Raw genomic sequence first — 25,759 nt, forward strand, 5'->3', positions numbered from 1 at the left:
TTCCTTCCTTCCTTTTATATCTTCCAGCCTGCCTTCCTGGACCTTGCTTCCTTTCTTCCTTCCTGAAACTTTCTTCCTTCCTTCCTTCCTGAAGCTTCCTTCCTTCCTTCCTTGACCTTCCTTCCTTCCTTCCTTCAATCGGTCCTTGATCTTCCTGCCCTCCTGCCTTCCTGCCTTCCTGCCTTTTCTAACTACCAGTCTGCCTTACTGGACCTTCCTTACTTCCTTTTCAAACTATCAGCCTGTTTTACTGGATTTTCTTTCCTACCTTCCTTCCTTACTCGACCTTCCTTCCTTCCTTGTTCCTTCCTTTCTTCCTGGACCTTCCTTCCTTCCTTTCTTCCTTCTTTCCTTCCTTCCTTCCTGCCTTCCTGCCTTCCTTCTGTCCTTCCATCATTCTTTACTTCCTTCCTTACGGGACATTTCTTCCCTCCTTACTGGACCTTCCTTCCTTCCATTTCTAAATACCAGCCTGCCTTACTGGACCTTCCTTCCTTCCTTTTCTAACAACCAGCCTGCCTTACTGGACCTTACTTCCTTCCTTTTCTAATTAACAGCCTGCCTTACTGGACCTTCCTTCCTTCCTTTTCTAACTACCAGTCTGCCTTACTGGACCTTCCTTCCTGCCTTTTCTAACTACCACCCTGCCTTACTGGACCTTCCTTCCTTCCTTCCTGGACCTTCCTTCCTTCCTTTTCTAACTAAAAGCCTACCTTACTGGACCTTCCTTCCTTTTCAAACTACCAGCCTGCCTTACTGGACCTTTCTTCCTTCCTTCCTTCCTGGACCTTACTTCTTTCCTTCCTTCCTTCCTTTCTTCCTGGACCTTCCTTCCTCACTGGATCTTATACCTTCCTTTCTTCCTTTCGTACTTACTGGACCTTCCTTTCTTCCTTTTCTAACTAAAAGCCTGCCTTACTGGACCTTCCTTCCCTCCTTTTCTTACAACCAGCCTGCCTTACTGGACCTTCCTTTCTTCCTTCCTTCCGTTCTTACTGGACCTTCCTTCCTTCCTTTCTTCCTGGTCCTTCCTTCCTTCCTTTTCTAACAACCAGCCTGCCTTACTGGACCTTCCATCCTTCCTTTTTTTGTGGAGGATTGGCTTGTCGGAAAAGGTCACGTTCCCATCAATGAGCTGAAACAAGACATCTGCGTAGAACATGGTGCAGACCTCTCACGCTAGATAATGAGGAACTAAAGGACACCGGCAAACAGCAACATACTATGACCAATCGCAGCCAAGGACACTAAGCGATAAGTGCATGAGAACGAGGATGGTGGGGGGGTGCACGGTGTAGCTGCAAAAATAGAGAGCTTTCACAATTCCTTATTTGTGCCAGAACCAATTAAGTGCCTAGTATTTGCATATCTACTGTTATATTAACCGAAGGTAGAAGCCCAATAAACGAAGCTTGCTGTTAACTCATATTGAGTCGTCCAAGTCTTCCTTTCACGACAAATGGTGACCCCGACGTGATACTTTTCTTCGCTTGGATGGTAACGACACCACGGCCGTGAAAAGTGGTACTTGGCTCCGATCTTGCCCGGGAGGGTCAAAGCGGCGCATCGCGCGAAAGGACGACTGTATAGACGGGATCTGGGCGCTGCTGGACTTGCAGTGGCTGCAGCGGCAGCGTTGCACCAAGGAGGAGGAGCAGCCGAATCCTTGTAGGGCAACAGAACGCGAGTACCTTAAAAGGGGGTATGGAGAGGCAAGCTGCCCTAGATTTATTAAATTGCTTTTTAGAAAAGCGTGGTATTAAGGAGAAGGAGTTGGAGAAGGAGTTAAAGAAGGAATTAGCGGGAGTGGTAGCTTATGGAGTAGCGAAAGGTTGTTTCCTCGACCCAAATAGGATCTTTGATCGTGACGAGTGGCGGAAACTAGGAGATAAGCTGTAGGCAGCCACCCTTGACGGTGATAAAACAGCAAAGAATTTGGGAAAAACCTGACGGGTAGTTGCTAATGCGTTGGATCAGCACCATGCCGAGCAGAAGGCGGCGAAAGCCGTCACTGAGCGGCTCGGCGCGGTCTCCTCTAACACCTCGGTGGGGGGGGTGGGAGCCTGCCTTACTGGACCTTCCTTCCTTCATTTTCTAACTACCAGCCTGCCTCACTGGACCTTCCTTCCTTCCTGGACCTTCCTTCCTTCCTTCTGTAACTACCAGCCTGCCTTACTGGATTTTCCTTCCTGTCTTCCTTACTCGACCTTCCTTCCTTCCTTACTCGACCTTCCTTCCTTCCTTTCTCGACCTTCCTTCCTTCCTCCCTTCCTTACTCGACCTTCCTTCCTTCCTTACTCGACCTTCCTTCCTTCCTCCCTTCCTGCCTTACTGCCTTCCTTCTGTCCTTCCATCATTCCTTACTTCCTTCCTTACTGGACATTTCTTCCTTCCTTACTGCACCTTCCTTCCTTCCTTTTCTAACTACCAGCCTGCCTTACTGGACCTTCCTTCCTTCCTGTTATAAATACTAGCCTGCCTTAGGGGACCTTCCTTCCTTCCTTCCTTCCAGAACCTTCCGGGCTTCCTTCCTTCCTTCCTGGACCTTTCTTCCTGGACCTTTCTTCCTTCCATCATGGACCTTCCTGCCTTCCTTCCTCGACCTTCGTTACATCCTTCCTGGACGTACCTTCCTTCCTTCATTCCTTCCTTTCTTTCTTACTGGACCTTCCTTCCTTCCTTTTCCAACAGCCTGCCTTACTGGACCTTCCTTCCTTCATTTTCAAACTACCAGCCTGCCTTACTGGACCTTCCTTCCTTCCTGGACCTTCCTTCCTTCCTTTTCTAACTAAAAGCCTACAATACTGGACCTTCCTTCCTTTTCTTACTGCCAGCTTGCCTTACTGGACAGTCCTTCCTTCATTTTCAATCTACCAGCCTGCCTTACTGGGCCTTCCTTCCTTCCTGGACCTTCCTTCCTTCCTTTTCTAACTAAAAGCCTACCTTACTGTACCTTCCTTCCTTTTCTAACTACCAGCCTGCCTTACTGGAACGTCATTCCTTCATTTTCAAACTACCAGCCTGCCTTACTGGACCTTTCTTCCTTCCTTCCTTCCTGCACCTTCCTTCTTTCCTTCCTTCCTTTCCTTTCTTCCTGAACATTCCTTCCTCCCTGGAGCTTCTACCATCCTTACTTCCTTCCGTCCTTACTGGATCTTTCTTTCTTCCTTCCTTCCTTCCTGGACCTTCCGTCCTTCCTTTTCTAACTAAAAGCCTGCCTGACTGGACCTTCCTTCCCTCCTTTTCTAAAAACCAGCCTGCCTTACTGGACCTTCCTTCCTTTCTTTAAGGTTATGATCTAGTGGCAATTACAGAGACATGGTGGGACAGTTCACATGACTGGAATGTGGTCATGGATGGCTATGTCCTTTTTAGGAAAGATAGGTCAGCGAAGCGAGGTGGTGGAGTTGCTCTTTACGTGAGAGAGCAACTAGAATGTATTGAGTTCTGTGCGGGGTCGGATGAGGAGCAAGTGGAATGTCTGTGGGTACGAATCAAGGGGCTGACTGGCACGGGTGATACAGTTGTGGGGGTCTATTACAGACCTCCTGATCAGGACGAAGGAGTTGATGAGGCTTTCTACAGGCAACTGGAAGTAGCCTCGCGACTACATGCCTTAGTCGTCGTGGGGGACTTTAACTACCCCGATATTTGCTGGAAGACTCACACAGCCAGTCATTCACAGTCTAGGAGGTTCCTCGAGTGCATTGATGATAATTTCTTAATGCAAATGGTGGACGTACCAACTAGGAGAGCAGCGCTGCTAGATTTAGTACTCGCCAACAAGGAGGGTTTGGTCGAAGTGGTGACGGTCAATGGCAGCCTTGGCTGCAGTGACCATGAGATGGTGGAGTTTAGGATCCTGTGTGGGAGGAATAGAATACCTAGCAAAGCCACAGTTCTGGATTTCCGAAGGGCCAACTTTAGCCTCTTCAGTCAACTGCTAAGGGAAGTCTCATGGGAAAGTGTACTAGGCGGTAAAGGGGCTCAAGATAGTTGGTCAGCATTCAAGGAACGCTTCTTCCAAGCTCAGGATCGGAGCGTCCCAATGAGTAGGAAGTCAAGTAAGGGATCTAGGAGACCGGCGTGGTTAAACAAGGACCTGCTGGGCAAACTCAAGTGGGAAAGGAGAATCTATGGATTATGGAAGGAGGGGCTGGCCGCTTGGGAGGAATATAGGGCAGTTGTTAGAGGATGTAGGGAGGCAATTAGGACAGCTAAGGCCTCGTTGGAACTCAATCTTTCTAGTCGGGTTAAAGACAATAGAAAGGGCTTCTTCAAATACATAGCAAATAAAACTAACACAAGAGGCAATATAGGCCCACTGCTGAACGAAGTGGGTACCCTGGAGACAGAGGATATAAAGAAGGCAGAGGTGCTGAATGCCTTCTTTGCCTCTGTCTTTACTCCTGCAGACTCTCGCCGAGGGCCCCGGATTTCTATAGCCCCAGAAGGAGTCAGGACAAAGGAGGAGTTTGCTTTGGTAGATGAGGATTGGGTTAGGGATCAGCTATGCAATCTGGACATCTGTAAATCGATGGGTCCGGATGGAATGCACCCACGGGTGCTGAGGGAGCTGGCGGAGGTCATTGCTAGGCCACTTTCCATCATCTTTGGTAAGTCGTGGGAAACGGGCGAGGTGCCTGAGGATTGGCGGATGGCAAAGGTCACACCAATCTATAAGAAGGGCAAGAAGGAGGACCCGGGTAATTATAGACCGGTCAGCCTTACCTCCATCCCTGGAAAGATGATGGAACAACTTATTCTTGACTCCATCACTAGGCATATCAAGGATGAGGGGGTCATTAAGAACAGCCAACATGGTTTTATGAGGGGGAAGTCATGTATGACCAACCTTATAGCCTTCTATGAGGAAGTGACTAGGTGGAGGGATGATGGTAGAGCGGTAGATGTAGTTTTCTTGATTTCAGTAAGGCATTTGATACTGTCTCCCACAGCATCTTCATAGATAAGCTAAGGAAGTGTGGACTAGTGGAGTTCCTCAGGGGCCGGTGCTGGGACCGGTGCTGTTTAATATTTTCATCAATGACCTGGATGAGGGAACTGAGTGCACCCTCAGCAAGTTTGCTGATGACACAAAACTGGGAGGAGTGGCTGACACACCAGAGGACTGTGCTGCCATTCAGCGAGACCTGGACAGGCTGGAGAGTTGGGCGGGGAGAAACTTGATGAAATTTAACAAGGGCAAGTGTAGAGTCTTGCATCTGGGGAAGAACAACCCCATGTACCAGTACAGGTTGGGGGTTGACCTGCTGGAAAGTAGTGAAGGGGAAAGGGACCTGGGGGTCCTGGTGGATAGGAGGATGACCATGAGCCAGCAATGTGCTCTTGTGGCCAAGAAGGCAAATGGCATCTTAGGGTGCATTAGAAAGGGAGTGGTTAGTAGGTCAAGAGAGGTTCTCCTCCCCCTCTACTCAGCCTTGGTGAGGCCGCATCTGGAATATTGCGTCCAGTTCTGGGCCCCTCTGTTCAAGAAGGACAGGGAATTGCTTGAAGGAGTCCAGCGCAGAGCCACAAAGATGATTAAGGGAGTGGAACATCTCCCTTATGAGGAGAGGCTGAGGGAGCTGGGTCTCTTTAGCTTGGAGAAGAGGAGACTGAGGGGTGACCTCATCAATGTTTACAAATATGTAAAGGGTAAGTGTCAGGATGATGGAGCTAGGCTTTTTTCAGTGATATCCAGTGATAGGACAAGGGGCAATGGGTGTAAACTAGAGCATAGGAAGTTCCACGTTAACATCAGGTAGAACTTCTTTACTGTAAGAGTGACAGAGCAATGGAACAGGTTGCCCAGGGGGGTTGTGGAGTCTCCTACACTGGAGATATTCAAGGCCCGCCTGGACAAGTTCCTGTGTGATGTACTGTAGGTTACCCTGCTCTTGCAGGGGGGTTGGACTAGATGATCTTTTTAGGTCCCTTCCAACCCTTGGGATTCTGTGATTCTGTGATTCCTTTTCTTATTACCAGCCTGCCTTATTGGACATTCATTCCTTTCTTCCTTGACCTTTCTTTCTTCCTTTTCTATCTACCAGCCTGCTTTTCTGGACCTTCCTTCCTTCCTTCCAAATTCCTTACATATGTTTTTACTGGAATTTCCTTCATTCCTTTCATAAATACCAGCCTTCCTTCCTTCCTTCCTTCCTTCTTTCCTTCCTTCCTTCCTTCCTTTTCTTATTACCAGCGTGCCTTACTGGACCTTCCTTCCTTCCTTCCTTTCTTCCTTGACCTTTCTTCCTCCCTTTTCTATCTACCAGCCTGCTTTTCTGGACCTTCCTTCCTTCCTTCCAAATTCCTTACATACGTTTTTACTGGAATTTCCTTCATTCATTTCATAAATACTAGCCTTCCTTCCTTCCTTCCTTCCTTCTTTCCTTCCTTCCTTCCTTCCTTCCTTCCTTTTCTTATTACCAGCCTGCCTTACTGGACCTTCCTTCCTTCCTTTCTTCCTTGACCTTTCTTCCTTCCTGTTCTATCTACCAGCCTGCTTTTCTGGACCTTCCTTCCTTCCTTCCAAATTCCTTACATACGTTTTTACTGGAATTTCCTTCATTCCTTTTCTAAATACCAGCCTTCCTTCCTTCCTTCCTTCCTTCCTTCCTTCCTTTTCTTATTACCAGCCTGCCTTACTGGACCTTCCTTCCTTCCTTTCTTCCTTGACCTTTCTTCCTTCCTTTTCTATCTACCAGCCTGCTTTTCTGGACCTTCCTTCCTTCCTTCCAAATTCCTTACATACGTTTTTACTGGAATTTCCTTCATTCCTTTTATAAATACCAGCCTGCCTGCCTTCCTTCCTTCTCTCCTTTTCTTATTACCAACCTGCCATACTGGACCTTCCTTCCTTCCTTCGTTTTTCCTTGACCTTTCTTCCTTCCTTTTCTATCTACCAGCCTGCTTTTCTGGACCTTCCTTCCTTCCTTCCAAATACCTTACATATGTTTTTACTGGAATTTCCTTCATTCGTTTTCTAAATGCCTTCCTTCCTTCCTTCCTTTTTTCCTTCCTTCCTTCCTTCCTTCCTTCCTTCCTTCCTTTTCTTATTACCAGCCTGCATTATTGGACATTCCTTCCTTTCTTCCTTGACCTTTCTTCCTTCCTTTTCTATCTACCAGCCTGCTTTTCTGGACCTTCCTTCCTTCCTTCCAAATTCCTTACATACGTTTTTACTGGAATTTCCTTCATTCCTTTTGTAAATAACTTCCTTCTTTCTTTCTTTCTTTCCTTCCTTCCTTCCTTCCTTCCTTCCTTCCTTCCTTCCTTCCTTCCTTCCTTCCTTCCTTCCTTCCTTTTCTTATTACCAGCCTGCTATTCTGGACCTTCCTTCCTTCCTTCCAAATTCCTTACATACGTTTTTACTGGAATTTCCTTCATTCCTTTCATAAATACCAGCCTTCCTTCCTTCCTTCCTTCCTTCCTTCTTTCCTTCCTTCCTTCCTTCCTTCCTTCCTTCCTTCCTTTTCTTATTACCAGCCTGCCTTACTGGACCTTCCTTCCTTCCTTCCTTTCTTCCTTGACCTTTCTTCCTCCCTTTTCTATCTACCAGCCTGCTATTCTGGACCTTCCTTCCTTCCTTCCAAATTCCTTACATACGTTTTTACTGGAATTTCCTTCATTCCTTTTCTAAATACCAGCCGGCCTGCCTTCCTTCCTTCCCTCCCTTTCTTATTACCAGCCTGTCTTACTGGACCTTCCTTCCTTCCTTCCTTTCTTCCTTGACCTTTCTTCCTTCCTTTTCTATCTACCAGCCTGCTTTTCTGGACCTTCCTTCCTTCCTTCCAAATTGCTTACATACGTTTTTACTGGAATTTCCTTCATTCCTTTTCTAAATGCCAGTCTTCCTTCCTTCCTTCCTTCCTTCCTTCCTTCCTTCCTTCCCTCCTTTTCTTATTGCCAGCCTGCCTTACTGGACCTTCCTTCCTTCCTTCCTTTCTTCCTTGACCTTTCTTCCTTCCTGTTTGTCCTGGTTTTGAGCAGCAGCAGTCATTTTTCTCCTTCTTAGGAGCTAGTACAGTGCTGTGTTTTGATCTTTTGGCCTTGGAGCAGTGGTGATAACGCCGATGTTTTCAGTTGCTGCTTGAATGTTTGGTGTGGCCAAGGACTTGCTGAGCCTCATGCTCTGCCAGGGAGGAGGGGAGGCTGGGAGGAAGCAGAGACAGGACACCTGACCCAAACTGACCAAAGAGGTATTCCATAGCACAGCACGTCATGCCCAGGATGTAACGGGGAGTTACCCGGAAGGGTTGGGACTGCAGGGTTGGAGGAGGTATCGGTCGGTGCTCGGCTGGGGGGAGTGGGGCGAGTTATTGGTCGGCTGGTGTTAAGGTGTTGTATTCTTTCCTCTTGTTATTTCCTTTATCATTATTATTATTGGTGGTAGCAGTAGTGATCTATGTTATACCTTAGTTACTAAACTGTTCTTATCTCAACCCGTGGGAGTTGCATTCTTTTTGATTCTCCTCTCCGTCCCTCCAGGAGCAGGGGGAGGGCAAGAAGGGGGGGAGTGAGTAAAAGAGGTTTGTGGTTGGGTTCAAACCACGACACTGTTCTATATACCAGCCTGCTTTTCTGAACCTTCCTTCCTTCCTTCCAAATTGCTTACATACTTTTTTACTGGAATTTCCTTCATTCCTTTTCTAAATATCTTCCTTCTTTCCTTCCTTCTTTCCTTCCTTCCTTCCTTCCTTCCTTATTTCCTTCCTTTTCCTATTACCTGACTGCCTTACTTGATCTTCCTTCCTTCCTTCCTTTCTTCCTTGAACTTTCTTCCTTCCTTTTCTATCTACCAGCCTGCTTTTCTGGACCTTCCTTCCTTCCTTCCAAATACCTTACATACGTTTTTACTGGAATTTCCTTCATTCCTTTTTATAAATACCAGCCTTCTTGCCTTCCTGCCCTCCTGCCTGCCTGCCTTCCTTCCTTCCTTCCTTTTCTTATTACCAGCCTGCCTTACTGGACCTTCCTTCCTTCCTTTCTTCCTTGACCTTTCTTCCTTCCTTTTCTATCTGCCAGCCTGCTTTTCTGGACTTTCCTTCCTTCCTTCCAAATTCCTTACATACGTTTTTACTGGAATTTCCATCATTCCTTTTCTAAATACCAGCCTTCCTTACTGGACCTTCCTTCCTTCCTTCCTTCTTTCCTTCCTTCCTTCCTTCATTCCTTCCTTCCTTCCTTTCTTGCTTGACCTTTCTTCCTTCCTTTTCTATCTACCAGCCTGCCTTACTGGACCTTCCTTCCTTCCTTCCAAATTCCTTACATACGTTTTTACTGGAATTTCCTTCATTCCTTATATAAATACCAGCCTGCCTGCCTTCCTTCCTTCCCTCCTTTTCTTATTACCAACCTGCCATACTGGACCTTCCTTGCTTCCTTCCTTTCTTCCTTGACCTTTCTTCCTTCCTTTTCTATCTACCAGCCTGCTTTTCTGGACCTTCCTTCCTTCCTTCCAAATACCTTACATATGTTTTTACTGGAATTTCATTCATTCGTTTTCTAAATGCCTTCCTTCCTTCCTTCCTTTTCTTATTACCAGCCTGCCTTATTGGACATTCCTTCCTTTCTTCCTTGACCTTTTTTCCTTCCTTTTCTATCTACCAGCCTGCTTTTCTGGACCTTCCTTCCTTCCTTCCAAATTCATTACATTCGTTTTTACTGGAATTTCCTTCATTCCTTTCTAAGTAACAGCCTTCCTTCCTTCCTTCCTTCCTTCCTTCCTTCCTTCTCTTATTAACAGCCTGCCTTACTGGACCTTCCTTCCTTCCTTCTTTCCTTCCTTCCTTCCTTCCTTCCTCCCTTCCTTCCTTCCTTCCGTCCTTCCTTCCTTCCTTCCTTCCTTTTCTTATTAACAGCCTGCCTTACTGGACCTTCCTTCCTTCCTTCCTTTCATCCTTGAGCTTTCTTCCTTCCTTTTCTATCAACCAGCCTGCTTTTCTGGACCTTCCTTCCTTCCTTCCAAATTCCTTACATACGTTTTTACTGGAATTTCCTTCATTCCTTTCCTAAATACTAGCCTTCCTTCCATCCTTCCTTCCTTCCTTCCTTCCTTTTTTCCTTTCTTGCTTGACCTTTCTTCCTTCCTTTTCTTATTACCAGACTGCCTTACTGGACCTTCCTTCCTTCCTTCCAAATACCTTACATATGTTTTTACTGGAATTTCATTCATTCGTTTTCTAAATGCCTTCCTTCCTTCCTTCCTTTTTTCCTTCCTTCCTTCCTTCCTTCCTTCCTTTTCTTATTACCAGCCTGCCTTATTGGACATTCCTTCCTTTCTTCCTTGACCTTTCTTCCTTCCTTTTCTATCTACCAGCCTGCTTTTCTGGACCATCCTTCCTTCCTTCCAAATTGCTTACATACTTTTTTACTGGAATTTCCTTCATTCCTTTTCTAAATATCTTCCTTCTTTCCTTCCTTCTTTCCTTCCTTCCTTCCTTCCTTCCTTATTTCCTTCCTTTTCCTATTACCTGACTGCCTTACTTGATCTTCCTTCCTTCCTTCCTTTCTTCCTTGAACTTTCTTCCTTCCTTTTCTATCTACCAGCCTGCTTTTCTGGACCTTCCTTCCTTCCTTCCAAATACCTTACATACGTTTTTACTGGAATTTCCTTCATTCCTTTTTATAAATACCAGCCTTCTTGCCTTCCTGCCCTCCTGCCTGCCTGCCTTCCTTCCTTCCTTCCTTTTCTTATTACCAACCTGCCTTACTGGACCTTCCTTCCTTCCTTTCTTCCTTGACCTTTCTTCCTTCCTTTTCTATCTGCCAGCCTGCTTTTCTGGACTTTCCTTCCTTCCTTCCAAATTCCTTACATACGTTTTTACTGGAATTTCCATCATTCCTTTTCTAAATACCAGCCTTCCTTACTGGACCTTCCTTCCTTCCTTCCTTCTTTCCTTCCTTCCTTCCTTCATTCCTTCCTTCCTTCCTTTCTTGCTTGACCTTTCTTCCTTCCTTTTCTATCTACCAGCCTGCCTTACTGGACCTTCCTTCCTTCCTTCCAAATTCCTTACATACGTTTTTACTGGAATTTCCTTCATTCCTTATATAAATACCAGCCTGCCTGCCTTCCTTCCTTCCCTCCTTTTCTTATTACCAACCTGCCATACTGGACCTTCCTTGCTTCCTTCCTTTCTTCCTTGACCTTTCTTCCTTCCTTTTCTATCTACCAGCCTGCTTTTCTGGACCTTCCTTCCTTCCTTCCAAATACCTTACATATGTTTTTACTGGAATTTCATTCATTCGTTTTCTAAATGCCTTCCTTCCTTCCTTCCTTTTCTTATTACCAGCCTGCCTTATTGGACATTCCTTCCTTTCTTCCTTGACCTTTTTTCCTTCCTTTTCTATCTACCAGCCTGCTTTTCTGGACCTTCCTTCCTTCCTTCCAAATTCATTACATTCGTTTTTACTGGAATTTCCTTCATTCCTTTTCTAAGTAACAGCCTTCCTTCCTTCCTTCCTTCCTTCCTTCCTTCCTTCTCTTATTAACAGCCTGCCTTACTGGACCTTCCTTCCTTCCTTCTTTCCTTGCTTCCTTCCTTCCTTCCTCCCTTCCTTCCTTCCTTCCGTCCTTCCTTCCTTCCTTCCTTCCTTTTCTTATTAACAGCCTGCCTTACTGGACCTTCCTTCCTTCCTTCCTTTCATCCTTGAGCTTTCTTCCTTCCTTTTCTATCAACCAGCCTGCTTTTCTGGACCTTCCTTCCTTCCTTCCAAATTCCTTACATACGTTTTTACTGGAATTTCCTTCATTCCTTTCCTAAATACTAGCCTTCCTTCCATCCTTCCTTCCTTCCTTCCTTCCTTTTTTCCTTTCTTGCTTGACCTTTCTTCCTTCCTTTTCTTATTACCAGACTGCCTTACTGGACCTTCCTTCCTTCCTTCCAAATACCTTACATATGTTTTTACTGGAATTTCATTCATTCGTTTTCTAAATGCCTTCCTTCCTTCCTTCCTTTTTTCCTTCCTTCCTTCCTTCCTTCCTTCCTTCCTTTTCTTATTACCAGCCTGCCTTATTGGACATTCCTTCCTTTCTTCCTTGACCTTTCTTCCTTCCTTTTCTATCTACCAGCCTGCTTTTCTGGACCATCCTTCCTTCCTTCCAAATTCCCTACATACGTTTTTACTGGAATTTCCTTCATTCCTTTTATAACTACCAGCCTGCCTTCCTTCCTTCCTTCCTTCCTTCCTTCCTTCTCTTATTAACAGCCTGCCTTACTGGACCTTCCTTCCTTCCTTCCTTTCTTCCTTGACCTTTCTTCCATCCTTTTCTATCAACCAGCATGCTTTTCTGGACCTTCCTTCCTTCCTTCCAAATTCATTACATTCGTTTTTACTGGAATTTCCTTCATTCCTTTTCTAAGTAACAGCCTTCCTTCCTTCCTTCCTTCCTTCCTTCCTTCCTTCCTTCCTTCCTTCCTTCCTTCCTTCCTTCTCTTATTAACAGCCTGCCTTACTGGACCTTCCTTCCTTCCTTCTTTCCTTCCTTCCTTCCTTCCTTCCTCCCTTCCTTCCTTCCTTCCGTCCTTCCTTCCTTCCTTCCTTCCTTTTCTTATTAACAGCCTGCCTTACTGGACCTTCCTTCCTTCCTTCCTTTCATCCTTGAGCTTTCTTCCTTCCTTTTCTATCAACCAGCCTGCTTTTCTGGACCTTCCTTCCTTCCTTCCAAATTCCTTACATACGTTTTTACTGGAATTTCCTTCATTCCTTTCATAAATACTAGCCTTCCTTCCATCCTTCCTTCCTTCCTTCCTTCCTTCCTTTCTTGCTTGACCTTTCTTCCTTCCTTTTCTTATTACCAGACTGCCTTACTGGACCTTCCTTCCTTCCTTCCAAATACCTTACATATGTTTTTACTGGAATTTCATTCATTCGTTTTCTAAATGCCTTCCTTCCTTCCTTCCTTTTTTCCTTCCTTCCTTCCTTCCTTCCTTTTCTTATTACCAGCCTGCCTTATTGGACATTCCTTCCTTTCTTCCTTGACCTTTCTTCCTTCCTTTTCTATCTACCAGCCTGCTTTTCTGGACCATCCTTCCTTCCTTCCAAATTCCCTACATACGTTTTTACTGGAATTTCCTTCATTCCTTTACTTATTACCAGCCTGCCTTACTGGACCTTCCTTCTTTCCTTCCTTTATTCCTTGACCTTTTTTCCTTCCTGTTCTATCTACCAGACTGCTTTTCTGGACCTTCCTTTCTTCCTTCCAAATTGCTTACATACGTTTTTAATGGAATTTCCTTCATTCCTTTTCTAAATACCAGTCTTCCTTCCTTCCTTCCTTCCTTCCTCCCTTCCTTCCTTCCTTTCTTCCTTTTCTTATTGCCAGCCTGCCTTACCGGACCTTCCTTCCTTCCTACCTTTTTTCCTTGACGTTTCTTCCTTCCTTTTCTATCTACCAGCCTGCTTTTCTGGACCTTCCTTCATTCCTTCCAAATTCCTTACATACGTTTTTACTGGAATTTCCTTAATTCCTTTTCTAAATACCAGCCTGCCTGCCTTCCTTCCTTCCTTCCTTCCTTCCTTTTCTTATTACCTGCCGGCCTTACTGGACCTTCCTTCCTTCCTTCCTTTCTTCCTTGACCTTTCTTCCTTCCTTTTTTATCAACCAACCTGCTTTTCTGGACCTTCCTTCCTTCCTTCCAAATTCCTTACAGACGTTTTTACGGGAATTTCCTTCATTCCTCTTCTAAATACCATCCTGTTTGCCTTCCTTCCTTCCTTCCTTCTCTTATTAACAACATGCTTTTCTGGACCTTCCTTCCTTCCTTCCAAATTCCTTGCACACGTTTGTACTGGAATTTCCTTCATTCCTTTTCTAAATACCTTCCTTCCTTCCTTCCTTCCTTCCTTCCTTCCTTCCTTCCTTCCTTCCTTCCTTCCTTCCTTCCTTCCTTCCTTCCTTCCTTCCTTTTCTTATTACCAGCCTGCCTTACTGGACCTTCCTTCCTTCCTTCCTTTCTTGCTTGACCTTTCTTCCTTCCTTTTCTATCTACCAGCCTGCTTTTCTGGACCTTCCTTCCTTCCTTCCAAATTGCTTACATACGTTTTTACTGGAATTTCCTTCATTCCTTTCATAAATACTAGCCTACCTTCCTTCCTTCTTTCCTTCTTTCCTTCCTTCCTTCCTTCCTTCCTTTTCTTATTACCAGCCTGCCTTACTGGACCTTCCTTCCTTCCTTTCTTTCTTCCTTGACCTTTCTTCCTCCCTTTTCTATCTACAAGCCTGCTATTCTGGACCTTCCTTCCTTCCTTCCAAATTCCTTACATACGTTTTTACTGGAATTTCCTTCATTCCTTTCATAAATACTAGCCTTCCTTCCTTCCTTCTTTCCTTCTTTCCTTCCTTCCTTCCTTCCTTCCTTTTCTTATTACCAGCCTGCCTTACTGGACCTTCCTTCCTTCCTTTCTTTCTTCCTTGACCTTTCTTCCTCCCTTTTCTATCTACAAGCCTGCTATTCTGGACCTTCCTTCCTTCCTTCCAAATTCCTTACATACGTTTTTACTGGAATTTCCTTCCTTCCTTTTCTTATTACCTGCCTGCCTTACCGGACCTTCCTTCCTTCCTTCCTTTCTTCCTTGACCTTTCTTCCTCCCTTTTCTATCTACAAGCCTGCTATTCTGGACCTTCCTTCCTTCCTTCCAAATTCCTTACACACGTTTGTACTGGAATTTCCTTCATTCCTTTTCTAAATACCAGCCTGCCTGCCTTCCTTCCTTCCCTCCCTTTCTTATTACCAGCCTGCCTTACTGGACCTTCCTTCCTTCCTTCCTTTCTTCCTTGACCTTTCTTCCTTCCTTTTCTATCTACCAGCCTGCTTTTCTGGACCTTCCTTCCTTCCTTCCAAATTGCTTACATACATTTTTACTGGAATTTCCTTCATTCCTTTTCTAAATATCTTCCTTCTTTCCTTCCTTCCTTCCTTCTTTCCTTCCTTCCTTCCTTCCTCCCTTCCTTCCTTCCTTCCTTCCTTCCTTCCTTCCTTCCTTCCTTCCTTTTCTTATTACCAGCCTGCCTTATTGGACATTCCTTCCTTTCTTCCTTGACCTTTCTTCCTTCCTTTTCTATCTACCAGCCTGCTTTTCTGGACCTTCCTTCCTTCCTTCCTTTCTTCCTTGACCTTTCTTCCTCCCTTTTCTATCTACCAGCCTGCTATTCTGGACCTTCCTTCCTTCCTTCCAAATTCCTTACATACGTTTTTACTGGAATTTCCTTCCTTCCTTTTCTTATTACCAGCCTGCCTTACTGGACCTTCCTTCCTTCCTTCCTTTTTTCCTTGACGTTTCCTCCTTCCTTTTCTATCTACCAGCCTGCTTTTCTGGACCTTCCTTCATTCCCTCCAAATTCCTTACATACGTTTTTACTGGAATTTCCTTAATTCCTTTTCTAAATACCAGCCTGCCTGCCTTCCTTCCTTCCTTCCTTTTCTTATTACCTGCCTGCCTTACTGGACCTTCCTTCCTTCCTTCCTTTCTTCCTTGACCTTTCTTCCTTCCTTTTCTATCTACCAGCCTGCTTTTCTGGACCTTCCTTCCTTCCTTCCAAATTGCTTACATACGTTTTTACTGGAATTTCCTTCATTCCCTTTCTAAATGCCAGTCTTCCTTCCTTCCTTCCTTCCTTCCTTCCTTCCTTCCTTCCTTCCTTCCCTCCTTTTCTTATTACCAGCCTGCCTTACTGGACCTTCCTTCCTTCCTTCCTTTCTTCCTTGACCTTTCTTCCTTCCTGTTCTATATACCAGCCTGCTTTTCTGGACCTTCCTTCCTTCGTTCCAAATTGCTTACATACGTTTTTACTGGAATTTCCTTCATTCCTTTTCTAAATATCTTCCTTCTTTCCTTCCTTCTTTCCTTCCTTCCTTCCTTCCTTCCTTCCTTGCTTCCTTATTTCCTTCCTTTTCCTATTACCTGACTGCCTTACTTGATCTTCCTTCCTTCCTTCCTTTCTTCCTTGACCTTTCTTCCTTCCTTTTCTATCTGCCAGCCTGCTTTTCTGGACTTTCCTTCCTTCCTTCCAAATTCCTTACATACGTTTTTACTGGAATTTCCATCATTCCTTTTCTAAATACCAGCCTTCCTTACTGGACCTTCCTTCCTTCATTCATTCATTCTTTCCTTCCTTCCTTCCTTCCTTCCTTCCTTCCTTCCTTCCTTTTTTCCTTTCTTGCTTGACCTTTCTTCCTTCCTTTTCTATCTACCAGCCTGCCTTACTGGACCTTCCTTCCTTCCTTCCAAATTCCTTACATACGTTTTTACTGGAATTTCCTTCACTCCTTTTCTAAATACCTGCCTGCCTGCCTTCCTTCCTTCCCTCCTTTTCGTATTACCAACCTGCCTTACTGGACCTTCCTTCCTTCCTTCCTTTCTTCCTTGACCTTTCTTCCTTCCTTTTCTATCTACCAGCCTGCTTTTCTGGACCTTCCTTCCTTCCTTCCAAATACCTTACATACGTTTTTACTGGAATTTCCTTCATTTCTTTTTATAAATACCAGTCTTCCTTCCTTCCTTCCTTCCTTCCTTCCTTCCTTCCTTCCTTCCTTCCTTCCTTCCTTCCTTCCTTCCTTCCTTTTCTTATAACCAGCCTGCCTTACTGGACCTTCCTTCCTTCCTTTCTTCTTTGACCTTTCTTCTTTCCATATCTATCTAACAGCCTGCTTTTCTGGACCTTCCTTCCTTCTTTCCAAATTCCTTACAGACGTTTTTACTGGAATTTCCTTCCTTCCTTTTCTTATTACCTGCCTGCCTTCCTGGACCTTCCTTCCTTAGTTTCTTCCTTGACCTTTCTTCCTTCCTTTTCTATCTACCAGCCTGCTTTTCTGGACCTTCCTTCCTTCCTTCCAAATACCTTACGTATGTTTTTAATGGAATTTCCTTCATTCGTTTTCTAAATGCCTTCCTTCCTTCCTTCCTTTTTTCCTTCCTTCCTTCCTTACTTTTTTCCTTCCTTTTCTTATTACCAGCCTGCCTTATTGGACATTCCTTCCTTTCTTCCTTGACCTTTCTTCCTTCCTTTTCTATCTACCAGCCTGCTTTTCTGGACCTTCCTTCCTTCCTTCCTTTCTTCCTTGACATTTCTTCCTCCCTTTTCTATCTACCAGCCTGCTATTCTGGACCTTCCTTCCTTCCTTCCAAATTCCTTACATACGTTTTTACTGGAATTTCCTTCATTCCTTTCATAAATACTAGACTTCCTTCCTTCCTTCCTTCCTTCTTTCCTTCCTTCCTTCCTTCCTTCCTTTTCTTATTACCAGCCTGCCTTGCTGGACCTTCCATCCTTCCTTTCTTTCTTCCTTGACCTTTCTTCCTCCCTTTTCTATCTACAAGCCTGCTATTCTGGACCTTCCTTCCTTCCTTCCAAATTCCTTACATACGTTTTTACTGGAATTTCCTTCCTTCCTTTACTTATTACCAGCCTGCCTTACTGGACCTTCCTTCTTTCCTTCCTTTATTCCTTGACCTTTTTTCCTTCCTGTTCTATCTACCAGACTGCTTTTCTGGACCTTCCTTTCTTCCTTCCAAATTGCTTACATACGTTTTTAATGGAATTTCCTTCATTCCTTTTCTAAATACCAGTCTTCCTTCCTTCCTTCCTTCCTTCCTCCCTTCCTTCCTTCCTTTCTTCCTTTTCTTATTGCCAGCCTGCCTTACCGGACCTTCCTTCCTTCCTACCTTTTTTCCTTGACGTTTCTTCCTTCCTTTTCTATCTACCAGCCTGCTTTTCTGGACCTTCCTTCATTCCTTCCAAATTCCTTACATACGTTTTTACTGGAATTTCCTTAATTCCTTTTCTAAATACCAGCCTGCCTGCCTTCCTTCCTTCCTTCCTTCCTTTTCTTATTACCTGCCGGCCTTACTGGACCTTCCTTCCTTCCTTCCTTTCTTCCTTGACCTTTCTTCCTTCCTTTTTTATCAACCAGCCTGCTTTTCTGGACCTTCCTTCCTTCCTTCCAAATTCCTTACAGACGTTTTTACGGGAATTTCCTTCATTCCTCTTCTAAATACCATCCTGTTTGCCTTCCTTCCTTCCTTCCTTCTCTTATTAACAACATGCTTTTCTGGACCTTCCTTCCTTCCTTCCAAATTCCTTGCACACGTTTGTACTGGAATTTCCTTCATTCCTTTTCTAAATACCTTCCTTCCTTCCTTCCTTCCTTCCTTCCTTCCTTCCTTCCTTCCTTCCTTCCTTCCTTCCTTCCTTTTCTTATTACCAGCCTGCCTTACTGGACCTTCCTTCCTTCCTTCCTTTCTTGCTTGACCTTTCTTCCTTCCTTTTCTATCTACCAGCCTGCTTTTCTGGACCTTCCTTCCTTCCTTCCAAATTGCTTACATACGTTTTTACTGGAATTTCCTTCATTCCTTTCATAAATACTAGCCTACCTTCCTTCCTTCTTTCCTTCTTTCCTTCCTTCCTTCCTTCCTTCCTTTTCTTATTACCAGCCTGCCTTACTGGACCTTCCTTCCTTCCTTTCTTTCTTCCTTGACCTTTCTTCCTCCCTTTTCTATCTACAAGCCTGCTATTCTGGACCTTCCTTCCTTCCTTCCAAATTCCTTACATACGTTTTTACTGGAATTTCCTTCATTCCTTTCATAAATACTAGCCTTCCTTCCTTCCTTCTTTCCTTCTTTCCTTCCTTCCTTCCTTCCTTCCTTTTCTTATTACCAGCCTGCCTTACTGGACCTTCCTTCCTTCCTTTCTTTCTTCCTTGACCTTTCTTCCTCCCTTTTCTATCTACAAGCCTGCTATTCTGGACCTTCCTTCCTTCCTTCCAAATTCCTTACATACGTTTTTACTGGAATTTCCTTCCTTCCTTTTCTTATTACCTGCCTGCCTTACCGGACCTTCCTTCCTTCCTTCCTTTCTTCCTTGACCTTTCTTCCTCCCTTTTCTATCTACAAGCCTGCTATTCTGGACCTTCCTTCCTTCCTTCCAAATTCCTTACACACGTTTGTACTGGAATTTCCTTCATTCCTTTTCTAAATACCAGCCTGCCTGCCTTCCTTCCTTCCCTCCCTTTCTTATTACCAGCCTGCCTTACTGGACCTTCCTTCCTTCCTTCCTTTCTTCCTTGACCTTTCTTCCTTCCTTTTCTATCTACCAGCCTGCTTTTCTGGACCTTCCTTCCTTCCTTCCAAATTGCTTACATACGTTTTTACTGGAATTTCCTTCATTCCCTTTCTAAATGCCAGTCTTCCTTCCTTCCTTCCTTCCTTCCTTCCTTCCTTCCTTCCTTCCCTCCTTTTCTTATTACCAGCCTGCCTTACTGGACCTTCCTTCCTTCCTTCCTTTCTTCCTTGACCTTTCTTCCTTCCTGTTCTATATACCAGCCTGCTTTTCTGGACCTTCCTTCCTTCGTTCCAAATTGCTTACATACGTTTTTACTGGAATTTCCTTCATTCCTTTTCTAAATATCTTCCTTCTTTCCTTCCTTCTTTCCTTCCTTCCTTCCTTCCTTCCTTCCTTGCTTCCTTATTTCCTTCCTTTTCCTATTACCTGACTGCCTTACTTGATCTTCCTTCCTTCCTTCCTTTCTTCCTTGACCTTTCTTCCTTCCTTTTCTATCTGCCAGCCTGCTTTTCTGGACTTTCCTTCCTTCCTTCCAAATTCCTTACATACGTTTTTACTGGAATTTCCATCATTCCTTTTCTAAATACCAGCCTTCCTTACTGGACCTTCCTTCCTTCCTTCATTCATTCTTTCCTTCCTTCCTTCCTTCCTTCCTTCCTTCCTTCCTTCCTTTTTTCCTTTCTTGCTTGACCTTTCTTCCTTCCTTTTCTATCTACCAGCCTGCCTTACTGGACCTTCCTTCCTTCCTTCCAAATTCCTTACATACGTTTTTACTGGAATTTCCTTCACTCCTTTTCTAAATACCTGCCTGCCTGCCTTCCTTCCTTCCCTCCTTTTCGTATTACCAACCTGCCTTACTGGACCTTCCTTCCTTCCTTCCTTTCTTCCTTGACCTTTCTTCCTTCCTTTTCTATCTACCAGCCTGCTTTTCTGGACCTTCCTTCCTTCCTTCCAAATACCTTACGTATGTTTTTAATGGAATTTCCTTCATTCGTTTTCTAAATGCCTTCCTTCCTTCCTTCCTTTTTTCCTTCCTTCCTTCCTTACTTTTTTCCTTCCTTTTCTTATTACCAGCCTGCCTTATTGGACATTCCTTCCTTTCTTCCTTGACCTTTCTTCCTTCCTTTTCTATCTACCAGCCTGCTTTTCTGGACCTTCCTTCCTTCCTTCCTTTCTTCCTTGACATTTCTTCCTCCCTTTTCTATCTACCAGCCTGCTATTCTGGACCTTCCTTCCTTCCTTCCAAATTCCTTACATACGTTTTTACTGGAATTTCCTTCATTCCTTTCATAAATACTAGCCTTCCTTCCTTCCTTCCTTCCTTCTTTCCTTCCTTCCTTCCTTCCTTCCTTTTCTTATTACCAGCCTGCCTTGCTGGACCTTCCATCCTTCCTTTCTTTCTTCCTTGACCTTTCTTCCTCCCTTTTCTATCTACAAGCCTGCTATTCTGGACCTTCCTTCCTTCCTTCCAAATTCCTTACATACGTTTTTACTGGAATTTCCTTCCTTCCTTTACTTATTACCAGCCTGCCTTACTGGACCTTCCTTCTTTCCTTCCTTTATTCCTTGACCTTTTTTCCTTCCTGTTCTATCTACCAGACTGCTTTTCTGGACCTTCCTTTCTTCCTTCCAAATTGCTTACATACGTTTTTAATGGAATTTCCTTCATTCCTTTTCTAAATACCAGTCTTCCTTCCTTCCTTCCTTCCTTCCTCCCTTCCTTCCTTCCTTTCTTCCTTTTCTTATTGCCAGCCTGCCTTACCGGACCTTCCTTCCTTCCTACCTTTTTTCCTTGACGTTTCTTCCTTCCTTTTCTATCTACCAGCCTGCTTTTCTGGACCTTCCTTCATTCCTTCCAAATTCCTTACATACGTTTTTACTGGAATTTCCTTAATTCCTTTTCTAAATACCAGCCTGCCTGCCTTCCTTCCTTCCTTCCTTCCTTTTCTTATTACCTGCCGGCCTTACTGGACCTTCCTTCCTTCCTTCCTTTCTTCCTTGACCTTTCTTCCTTCCTTTTTTATCAACCAGCCTGCTTTTCTGGACCTTCCTTCCTTCCTTCCAAATTCCTTACAGACGTTTTTACGGGAATTTCCTTCATTCCTCTTCTAAATACCATCCTGTTTGCCTTCCTTCCTTCCTTCCTTCTCTTATTAACAACATGCTTTTCTGGACCTTCCTTCCTTCCTTCCAAATTCCTTGCACACGTTTGTACTGGAATTTCCTTCATTCCTTTTCTAAATACCTTCCTTCCTTCCTTCCTTCCTTCCTTCCTTCCTTCCTTCCTTCCTTCCTTTTCTTATTACCTGCCTGCCTTACTGGACCTTCCTTCCTTCCTTCCTTTCTTCCTTGACCTTTCTTCCTTCCTGTTCTATCTACCAGCCTGCTTTTCTGGACCTTCCTTCCTTCCTTCCAAATTGCTTACATACGTTTTTAATGGAATTTCCTTCATTCCTTTTCTAAATACCAGTCTTCCTTCCTTCCTTCATTCCTTCCTCCCTTCCTTCCTTCCTTCCTTCCTTTTCTTATTGACAGCCTGCCTTACCGGACCTTCCTTCCTTCCTTCCTTTCTTCCTTGACCTTTCTTCCTTCCTGTTCTATCTACCAGCCTGCTTTTCTGGACCTTCCTTCCTTCCTTCCAAATTGCTTACATACGTTTTTAATGGAATTTCCTTCATTCCTTTTCTAAATACCAGTCTTCCTTCCTTCCTTCCTTCCTTCCTTCGTTCCTTCCTTTTTTTCTTGACGTTTCCTCCTTCCTTTTCTATCTACCAGCCTGCTTTTCTGGACCTTCCTTCATTCCCTCCAAAGTCCTTACATACGTTTTTACTGGAATTTCCTTAATTCCTTTTCTAAATACCAGCCTGCCTGCCTTCCTTCCTTCCTTCCTTTTCTTATTACCTGCCTGCCTTACTGGACCTTCCTTCCTTCCTTCCTTTCTTCCTTGACCTTTCTTCCTTCCTGTTCTATCTACCAGCCTGCTTTTCTGGACCTTCCTTCCTTCCTTCCAAATTCCTTGCACACGTTTGTACTGGAATTTCCTTCCTTCCTTCCTTCCTTCCTTCCTTCCTTCCTTCCTTCCTTCCTTCCTTCCTTCCTTCCTTCCTTCCTTCCTTCCTTCCTTTTCTTATTACCTGCCTGCCTTACTGGACCATCCTTCCTTCCTTCCTTCCTTTCTTCCTTGACCTTTCTTCCTTCCTGTTCTATCTACCAGACTGCTTTTTGGACCTTCCTTCCTTCCTTCCAAATTGCTTACATACGTTTTTAATGGAATTTCCTTCATTCCTTTTCTAAATACCAGTCTTCCTTCCTTCCTTCCTTCCTTCCTCCCTTCCTTCCCTCCTTCCTTCCTTTTCTTATTGCCAGCCTGCCTTACCGGACCTTCCTTCCTTCCTTCCTTTTTTCCTTGACGTTTCTTCCTTCCTTTTCTATCTACCAGGCTGCTTTTCTGGACCATCCATCATTCCTTCCAAATTCCTTACATACGTTTTTACTGGAATTTCCTTAATTCCTTTTCTAAATACCAGCCTGCCTGCCTTCCTTCCTTCCTTCCTTTTCTTATTACCTGCCTGCCTTACTGGACCTTCCTTCCTTCCTTTCTTCCTTGACCTTTCTTCCTTCCTTTTCTATCTACCAGCCTGCTTTTCTGGACCTTCCTTCCTTCCTTCCAAATTCCTTACACACGTTTGTACTGGAATTTCCTTCCTTCCTTCCTTCCTTCCTTCCTTCCTTCCTTCCTTATGTTTACAAATATGTGAAGGGTAGGTGTCAGGATGATGGAGCTAGGCTTTTTTCAGTGATATCCAGTGATAGGACAAGGGGCAATGGGTGTAAACTGGAGCATAGGAAGTTCCACGTTAACATCAGGAAGAACTTCTTTACTGTAAGAGTGACAGAGCACTGGAACAGGCTGCCCAGGGGGGTTGTGGAGTCTCCTACACTGGAGATATTCAAGGCCCGCCTGGACAAGTTCCTGTGTGATGTACTGTAGGTTACCCTGCTCTTGCAGAGGGGTTGGACTAGATGATCTTTTTAGGTCCCTTCCAACCCTTGGGATTCTGTGATTCTGTGATTCCTTCCTTCCTTCCTTCCTTCCTTCCTTCCTTCCTTCCTTCCTTTTCTTATTACCTGCCTGCCTTACTGGACCTTCCTTCCTTCCTTTCTTCCTTGACCTTTCTTCCTTCCTTTTCTATCTACCAGCCTGCTTTTCTGGACCTTCCTTCCTTCCTTCCAAATTCCTTACACACGTTTGTACTGGAATTTCCTTCCTTCCTTCCTTCCTTCTTTCCTTCCTTCCTTCCTTCCTTCCTTCCTTCCTTCCTTCCTTCCTTCCTTCCTTCCTTCCTTCCTTCCTTTTCTTATTACCTGCCTGCCTTACTGGACCTTCCTTCCTTCCTTCCTTTCTTCCTTGACCTTCCTTCCTTCCTTCCTTTCTTCCTTGACCTTTCTTCCTTCCTGTTCTATCTACCAGCCTGCTTTTCTGGACCTTCCTTCCTTCCTTCCAAATTGCTTACATACGTTTTTAATGGAATTTCCTTCATTCCTTTTCTAACTACCAGTCTTCCTTCCTTCCTTCCTCCCTTCCTTCCTTCCTTCCTCCCTTCCTTCCTTCCTTCCTTCCTTTTCTTATTGCCAGCCTGCCTTACCGGACCTTCCTTCCTTCCTTCCTTTTTTCCTTGACGTTTCTTCCTTCCTTTTCTATCTACCAGCCTGCTTTTCTGGACCTTCCTTCATTCCTTCCAAATTCCTTACATACGTTTTTACTGGAATTTCCTTAATTCCTTTTCTAAATACCAGCCTTCCTTCCTTCCTTCCTTCCTTTTCTTATTACCTGCCTGCCTTACTGGACCTTCCTACCTTCCTTCCTTCCTTTCTTCCTTGAGCTTTCTTCCTTCCTTTTCTATCTACCAGCCTGCTTTTCTGGACCTTCCTTCCTTCCTTCCAAATTCCTTACATACGTTTTTACTGGAATTTCCTTAATTCCTTTTCTAAATACCAGCCTGCCTGCCTTCCTTCCTTCCTTCCTTTTCTTATTACCTGCCTGCCTTACTGGACCTTCCTTCCTTCCTTTCTTCCTTGACCTTTCTTCCTTCCTTTTCTATCTACCAGCCTGCTTTTCTGGACCTTCCTTCCTTCCTTCCAAATTCCTTACATACGTTTTTACTGGAATTTCCTTCATTCCTTTCCTAAATACTAGCCTTCCTTCCATCCTTCCTTCCTTCCTTCCTTCCTTTTTTCCTTTCTTGCTTGACCTTTCTTCCTTCCTTTTCTTATTACCAGACTGCCTTACTGGACCTTCCTTCCTTCCTTCCAAATACCTTACATATGTTTTTACTGGAATTTCATTCATTCGTTTTCTAAATGCCTTCCTTCCTTCCTTCCTTTTTTCCTTCCTTCCTTCCTTCCTTCCTTCCTTTTCTTATTACCAGCCTGCCTTATTGGACATTCCTTCCTTTCTTCCTTGACCTTTCTTCCTTCCTTTTCTATCTACCAGCCTGCTTTTCTGGACCATCCTTCCTTCCTTCCAAATTGCTTACATACTTTTTTACTGGAATTTCCTTCATTCCTTTTCTAAATATCTTCCTTCTTTCCTTCCTTCTTTCCTTCCTTCCTTCCTTCCTTCCTTATTTCCTTCCTTTTCCTATTACCTGACTGCCTTACTTGATCTTCCTTCCTTCCTTCCTTTCTTCCTTGAACTTTCTTCCTTCCTTTTCTATCTACCAGCCTGCTTTTCTGGACCTTCCTTCCTTCCTTCCAAATACCTTACATACGTTTTTACTGGAATTTCCTTCATTCCTTTTTATAAATACCAGCCTTCTTGCCTTCCTGCCCTCCTGCCTGCCTGCCTTCCTTCCTTCCTTCCTTTTCTTATTACCAACCTGCCTTACTGGACCTTCCTTCCTTCCTTTCTTCCTTGACCTTTCTTCCTTCCTTTTCTATCTGCCAGCCTGCTTTTCTGGACTTTCCTTCCTTCCTTCCAAATTCCTTACATACGTTTTTACTGGAATTTCCATCATTCCTTTTCTAAATACCAGCCTTCCTTACTGGACCTTCCTTCCTTCCTTCCTTCTTTCCTTCCTTCCTTCCTTCATTCCTTCCTTCCTTCCTTTCTTGCTTGACCTTTCTTCCTTCCTTTTCTATCTACCAGCCTGCCTTACTGGACCTTCCTTCCTTCCTTCCAAATTCCTTACATACGTTTTTACTGGAATTTCCTTCATTCCTTATATAAATACCAGCCTGCCTGCCTTCCTTCCTTCCCTCCTTTTCTTATTACCAACCTGCCATACTGGACCTTCCTTGCTTCCTTCCTTTCTTCCTTGACCTTTCTTCCTTCCTTTTCTATCTACCAGCCTGCTTTTCTGGACCTTCCTTCCTTCCTTCCAAATACCTTACATATGTTTTTACTGGAATTTCATTCATTCGTTTTCTAAATGCCTTCCTTCCTTCCTTCCTTTTCTTATTACCAGCCTGCCTTATTGGACATTCCTTCCTTTCTTCCTTGACCTTTTTTCCTTCCTTTTCTATCTACCAGCCTGCTTTTCTGGACCTTCCTTCCTTCCTTCCAAATTCATTACATTCGTTTTTACTGGAATTTCCTTCATTCCTTTTCTAAGTAACAGCCTTCCTTCCTTCCTTCCTTCCTTCCTTCCTTCCTTCTCTTATTAACAGCCTGCCTTACTGGACCTTCCTTCCTTC

This window comes from Lathamus discolor, assembly GCF_037157495.1.
Source record: "Lathamus discolor isolate bLatDis1 chromosome W unlocalized genomic scaffold, bLatDis1.hap1 SUPER_W_unloc_1, whole genome shotgun sequence".
NCBI classification, from domain to species: Eukaryota; Metazoa; Chordata; class Aves; order Psittaciformes; family Psittacidae; genus Lathamus; species Lathamus discolor.